This window comes from Choloepus didactylus, chromosome 3 (assembly GCF_015220235.1).
Source record: "Choloepus didactylus isolate mChoDid1 chromosome 3, mChoDid1.pri, whole genome shotgun sequence".
In the NCBI taxonomy this organism is placed as follows: domain Eukaryota; kingdom Metazoa; phylum Chordata; class Mammalia; order Pilosa; family Megalonychidae; genus Choloepus; species Choloepus didactylus.
Genome location: NC_051309.1, coordinates 88,208,570 through 88,216,463, shown reverse-complemented (window position 1 = coordinate 88,216,463; position 7,894 = coordinate 88,208,570).

The window sequence follows — 7,894 nt, the reverse complement described above, 5'->3', positions numbered from 1 at the left end:
GAGGTATTCCTAAGATAAACCATGGGCTATAGTTAATAGTTCAAGTATAAAAACGAGCTTTCATTAATTGTAACAAATACACCACACCAATGCCAGATGTTAATAATAGGGTGGTATATTTTATACCACCCATATTATATGCATGATTTTTCTGTAAATCCACAATTACTCTAATAAAAAAAGAAAAGAGGTATTGCTGCATATAAGAAAGAAATTTAGAAATTTCATAGGAGAATGCCATATAACACTATTGCAATAAATTTTAAAATCTCCTAAGGATGGTTTTCCAAGGAAATATAATTGTTTGTTAATTACTGCTGCATATCAAACTCACTAGTTTAAATCAATAAGCATTTATTATTGCTCAAAAGTCTGTGAGTTAATTTTCAGAACTTTAAAAAATTTGTCAACTGTCTTATTGCCTCCATGGTGTCTTAGTGGAATTTGCAATTGAAACTTATTGGGCCTCCCTTGTACATGACATGTTGTTTTTCTTTTGCAGTTTTCAAAATTCTCTCTTTGTTCTTGACATTCTATAGTTTGATTATAATGTGTCTGGGTATGGTTCTCTTCATCCTGTTTGGGGTTCATTTGGCTTTCTGAATCTGTATACTCATGTCTTTCATTTAATTTGGGCACTTTTCTGCAATTGTTTCTTTAAATATTCCTCTGACCCTTTCTTTCTTTCTTCTACTTCCGGGATTCCCATAATGCACATATTGGCATGCTTCATTTATTCACAGGTCTCTCAGCCTTTGTTGACTTCATTTTTTTTTTCTTTCTGTTCTTCAGTCTGAATAAATTCAATTGCCTAATCTTTGAGTTAAGTAGTTATTTCTTCTGCCAGATCCAATCTCCAGATTCCAATCCAGTGAATTTTTATTTCTGTTACCATGGCCTTCAACTCTGTTTGGTTTCTTTTCAATATTCCTATCTCTTTATTCATCTTTTCTTTGTGATTATCTATTGTTCTTGTAACTTCATTTAGTTCTTTGTCCATGTTTTCCTTTGGCTCTTTGAGCATATTTAAGACCATTTAAAAATATTTTTTGTCAGGTATGGCCAAAGTTTTGTATACTTCATGGATGGATTCTGATGTCTTATCTTGTCCCTTTTTATGGACTATCATTTTCTGATTCTTTGTTTGCCTTGTAATCTTCAGTTGCATGCTGTATATTTTAACATTTTAATGTGTTAACTCGGTCACTGAGTTTTCTGTTCCTTAAGTTTGCTTCCAGATAATGATAAGACAGAGATTTCCTTGAATGCCAGAAGCTATCAAAAACAATCAAGTTCAAAAACCACTTTTCATAGTCATTGCAAATTGGATGTGTCTTGGCTGGTGCTCTCCACCAGAATTTAGTGTTCCCTCCAATGTTCTTGATGGTTAGCTCAACGTGGGAATACAAGGTCCTGTCCAGTGTTTTCTGAACATGCATCTTGTCCTGTGCATGTGCCCATGGCCTTAGGAACTCCCCCCCTTTTCAGGAATCCACGACTCCCTCTTTTCCCTCTGAAACAGCTTTCCATTTACCAGGTGCTCTATTATGTGTTAACATCAGCAATACTTTGCCTCAGGTCACTGCATTTTGATTGTTTCTTATGATTGTTTCGTACACAGTCATAGCTGTTTTCAAGCTGCTTCTGTGTACATGGCAAGTTCTGGGATGGCAAGCCTGAGACGAGCATCCTGGATCAGTCTTTCAGGCTGCCACCAAACAGACTTGCACAGACATACATGCACTCTAGTATGCCCACAGAGGTTACTCTGTCCCCTCTGGAATGGGGCAAGGGTGGAGAGAGAGGTGGAGAGACCAGCAAGGGTGCTACAAGCTTTCCCTACCATTTTAAATTTGCATTTCTCTTGAAATGCCCAATTACTGCAACCCTAGAAGAAATCTAGTCAATCAGAAAAAGCAACAGGAGGAGATCAAGGATATCACCATGTGATGGGAGGCAGAGGTACAAACCAAGGAACCCCAAGGATTGCAGCAAGTCATCATCAGAATGCCACAGACTTCAGGGAGAAAGCATAATCCTGCCAAAGCTTTGATTTTGGACTTCCAGCCTCTGAAATCATTAGCCAATAAATTCTTGTTTAAGTCAACCCACTGTGTGGTATTTGTCATAGCAGTTGGCAAACCAAGAGAGGTATCTATCAAACTCTAAATGTAAATTTAATACTTAATTTGGAAGCATTAGAAATATTTATTTTAAATCATGAACAACACATATTTCAGATACCACAATTTCCATTCAATATTTTTACTGAAAGTCCTAGCTAATTTAGTAAGACAAGGAAAAAAAAATAAAAGAAATAGGGATTGAAGGATGCAAAATAGCCCATCATTATGTATATATGATATGATTTCTATCTAGAAAATGCAAAGAAATCTATAGACAATATCACCATAAAACATTTCAACATGGTTTGAGTTACAAAACCCATTATCAGTAAGAAATACTGTGTTCGTATTCACCAGAAAATGTAGTTTTAAAAAAGAATATCATTTACAATAGCAACAAAAGATGATCTGTTGAAGAGAAGGAAAATATTAGAACCTCTGTTTATTTTAATCTAAAAATAAGGATATGAAAATGTATTAATATTTAACATGGATAGGCATTGATTTCTTTCATAGGTATGTACATAAGACAGCATATCATGAAAGATAAAGTGTTTTGGAGGAAGTGTAGAAATTCCACAGTACTGAAGAACTGTTCAATGCATACTAATTAATCATTTGTGTTTAATGAATTACTTGCCTCTGGTTAAGTGAATTTTGGGGTAATAATATTTAATTTTAGCTAAACTAAAAAGTGGATATGTGGCTTAAAAATGATAATAATAAGGCAAACACAAACAACTAGAAAATGACAAAGAAGATACACCTCTGCTTCTAATTTGGGTACTCCATTTGCCATACTTAGAGGTAAAAAAATAGTGCTCTAATCAGAACTAACACTCAGTCACGTTATCACTAAAATACATTATTAATTTTAATAATATTAATACTTCAATTATTATTAATATTCTTATTTAATGCCAGCAAAAGTTTTATTTTCCTAATAAAGAAAATTATCTTTTATTTCATCTTTTCATTCTCTTCTAATTTCTATTTTTGCATGTTTTATAATATATACAATTATTATAGAAAAATATATATAAATAAATGTACATATATTAAACATATATTCTCAAGAATATTTTGTAAATAATTATACATGATCAAAAAACACTGTAGACCACTGTCCGAGGGACATGTTTGCAAAAGTGCACAGAGAGACATGTACAAGGATGTTCATTGCAGTATTGCTCATGATAAAGAAAGATTGTAATCTACATTAATATCTACTAAAAGGAGAAAGGATAAATACATTGTGTTTTTAAAAAACAAGGATATGGGGCTGAAGCTTTACTTCAGAACCCTGTCATGCTGATGGTGCTTTCCTTTCCAACCTCCACCATGCTGCTCAAATAAAACTTTCTTGCCTGAAAGTCAAAAAAAGAAACAAAACAAAACAAACAAAAAACAAAAAAACCAATGATATGCTATACAGAAGTAAGTCAGCAATTACAGCTAACTGTATCAAAATGAATAAATTCCAAAAATATAATGTTGAACTAAAAACTCAGGTTGCAGAAGGATGTGCACATTATGATGTCATTAATAAAAAGTTAAAAAAGTGGAAACTATATATGTACCTCTATGTTAGTAGAGGAATAGAAACATGCATACAAATGATTCTTATCAAATTCATAATAGCAGTCCTTCTGTGAGGCAGTGGAATGGGATTGGGTAGGATACATGGGAGATTTTAATAATATTTATAATATAATTTCTTTAACAATCAAAAGGCTAAATCAAATATGGCAAAATACTAATTTCATAATAAAATAGTTTAATTCTCAGGATTCCTAATTCTGGCCTCTGAGGTATATAGTATATAAATACCTTCAAGGTACATAGTATATAAATACCATATATGCTTCCTAACATAACAGAATGAGGTAATACTGATTTTGGAGTTTTATGACTGCAATCTCAAGATACTTTATAAAGAGGTAGATACTATCAGTCCTCTACTGTGAGGCTGTTATACTTCATCCCTCTATTATGACATTTAACGCACTTTATACTGCACTTAGGTTTATACAGATCTTTCTCCTGAGTACATTTAATAAACTTACCTTGTGGGAAGTGACTTATTTTATTCTTTTATTTTTGAATAACATATTGTATATAATGGGCCTCCAAAGAATGTGTAGTAATGAGTATTGAATGGATCTAAATGGCTTGGGCAGTATTATCAGCATACTTGATTATAACTTTCATTACATGTAATTGCTATGCAAGGTATTGATTTACCTTACTGATGCTTGTCTGTAGATTATATAAGCTGATTAGCTAATTTGATTAATTAATTGATTGCATACTAATGTAACATTATTTTTTGTGTGTGCTTTGTTTGAAATTTTGATTGCTTTGTTCAAATAAATAGTATTTGGCTTACTAACATTAAGTGATAAAGTGTTGGGGTTGTGGTGATCATAGTCATCACTATATTTTTAGTGCCTGATATAATGCCTGGCAGATAGTAGATCCTCAAAAAATATTTGTTGAATGAATGAATAAATAAAAAGTGCAGAGATGGTAGAGAGAAGAAAGTGATAAACTCAGTTTATCACTGAGGATGACCCTTGAGTTGGGTTTTCATGGGTGCATGTAAGTTTTCCAGGGCAAAGGAAAAGAGAGGGAAGAGTACATCTAAAGGTGTGAAATAATGAAACATGTTTGGAGAACTACAGATAGTTTGGTATTTTCTGAGATTTATAAACTTCAAGTCTGAGATCTCTGAGCAATATGACTGGCAGTAGTCAGAAAAAAGCTCAGAAAATCAGTATGTATGTAGTTGAACAGAACAACACCATCAGTCAACTGGACTTAATTGTCATTTATAGAATACTTCAACAACTGAACTACACATATTCTTCTCAAGCTCACATGGAGCATTCACCAATATAAACTACATTCTGGGCCACAAAATTCACCTTAACAAAGTTAAAAGAATAGAAATCATACAAACTATACTCTCAGAACACAATGGAAATAAACTAGAAATCAATAACAGAAAGAAAGCTGGAAATCCCAAAATATTTGAGATTAAACAACACACTTCTAAATAACACCTGGGTCAAAGAAGTCTCAAGGGAATTATACAAGATTTTGAGCTAAATTAAAATGAAAATACAAAGACCAAAATTTGTGGGATGCAGCCAAACCTGTGCTTACAGGGAAAGTTATACCATTAAATGCATATATTAGAAAACATAAATTAATAAAATCAATAATCTGAGTTTCCACCTTAGGAAACTAGAGAAAGCTGAGAAATATAAACCAAAATCAAACAGTAGAAGATAAATTATAAAAAGCAATCAATGAAATTGAACACATGAAAACAACAGAGAAAAATCAATGAAATCATGATCGAACTTTGGAGAGCTATTAATCAATCTATCAAATTGTAAATTATATTTTGATACTGTTCTAAAATGTATTATTTACTATATTTCCACTTGTAGATGTACAAATTTAGTAATGTACTGATCAAAAAGTGAATTACTTGTAAAGCTATAATAATTTTGTAATATTTCTTATATTTAAAATGACTCCTTAAAATAAAACCTTTTCTACTTTAATTGCTCTTTTTCACTCTAATTATTATTCTTGTTATTTTTGTGTGCGTGCTAAGGAAGGTGTCAGGGATTGATTTAGGTGATGAATGTACAACTATGTAATGGTACTGTGAACAATTGAAAGTGCGATTTGTTTTGTATGACTGCGTCGTATGTGAATATATCTCAATAAAATGATTAAAAAAAATAAAACCTTTTCAAAAAAAATTAATGAAATCAAAAGCTGGTTCTTAGAAAAGATCAATAATATCTATAAACCTCTAACCAGAGTAACCATGAAAAAAGAGAGGATGCAAGTCACTTATGCCAGAAATGAAAGAGGGGCCACCACTACTGATCCCACAGACATTAAAATACTAAGGGAATACTAAGGGAATATTATCAACAACTCTATGCCCACACATTTGATAACTTAGATGAAACAGATCAATTATTTGAAAGACACAATTTACCAAAACTCAGACATGGAGAAATAATCTGAATAGGCCTATAGCAAAGAAATTAAATCGATAATTAACAACCTTCCAGAAGAGAAAACACCAGGCCCAGATGATTTCAGTGTTGAAGTCAACCAAACATTTAAGGAAAAAAATGATACCAATTCTTACATCTCTTCCAGATGACAGAAGCAATAGGAACAGTTCCTAACTCATTCTATGAGGTCAGCATCACTTAATACCCAAGTCAGACTTTACAAGAAAGGAAAACTCTAGACTAGTATCTCTCAAGAAAATGGATGCAAAAATCATCAACAAAATATTAGTAAATCAAATCCAACATTATAAACAAAATTATACACCATGACCAAGTGGTATTTATTCCAGCTATACAAGGCTGATTCAACCTTTAAAAATCAATTAATATAATCCATCACATAAACAAGCTAAAGAAAAATTATATGATCATATCAATAGATACAGAAAAAGTATTTGACAAAATTCAACACACATACTTAATAAAAACTCTCAGCAAACTTAGAGGGGAACTTCCTTAACTTGATAAGGAACATACACACAAAATCAATGACTAAAATCATAATTAAAGGTGAGAAATTAAAGGCTTATTCCTAAGATCAGGAAACAAAGATGGTTCCCTCCCATCAATCCTATTCAACATCATACTGGAGTCCTAGCTAATGCCACAAAACAAGTAAAGGAAATAAAAGGTATACAGATTGGGAAAAAAGAAACAAAATGTCCACATGTGATAGGATTGTCTATGCAGAAAAGTGCAAATAATGAATAAAAAAACTCCTGGTATTAATAAGTGGTTATAGAAAGGTTGCAGGATACAAAGTTAATATACAAAAGTTAACTCTTTTTTTATATGCCAGCAATGAACATTTGGAATTTTGGAATTTAAAAACACAATACCATTTACATTAGCACCCCTCCCTCAAAAGGAATAGTTAGGTGTTGTGCCAGTTTGAATGTATTATGTCCCCCCAAATGCCATTATCTTTGATGTAATCTTGTGTGGTCAGATGTTATCAGTGTTGATTAGATTGTAATTCTTTGAGTGTTTCTTTGGAATGCGCCCCACCCAGCTGTGGGTGATGACTCTGACTGGGTAATTTCCATGGAGGTGTTGCTCCGCCCATTCGGGGTGGGTCTAAGTTTATCGGTGGAGCCATATAAATGAGCTGAGGTAACAGAAGGAACTCAGTGCAGCTGAGAGTGACCTTTTGAAGAGGAGCTACAGCCAAGAGGGACACTTTGAAGAAAGCACAGGAGCTGCAGATGAGAGACAGTTTGAAGATGGCCGTTGAAAGCAGACTCTTCCTCTGGAGAAGCTAAGAGAAGACAGATACCCCAAGTGCAACTAAGAGTGACATTTTTGAGGAACTGCAGCCTAGAGAGGAACGTCCTGGGAGAAAGCCATTTTGAAACCAGAACTTTGGAGCAGATGCCAGCTATGTGCCTTCCCAGCTAACTGAGGTTTTCCAGACATCACTGGCCATCCTCCAGTGAAGGTACCCGATTGCTGATGTGTTACCCTGGACACTTTATGGCATTAAGACTGTAACTGTGTAACCAAATAAACCCCCTTTTATAAAAGCCAATCCATTTCTGGTGTTTTGCATTCCGGCAGCATTAGCAAACTAGAACAGGTATAAATATAACAAAATATGTTGAAGATCTATTTGAGGAAAGCTACAAAATTCTGATGAAAGAAACCAAAGAAGATCAAAATAAG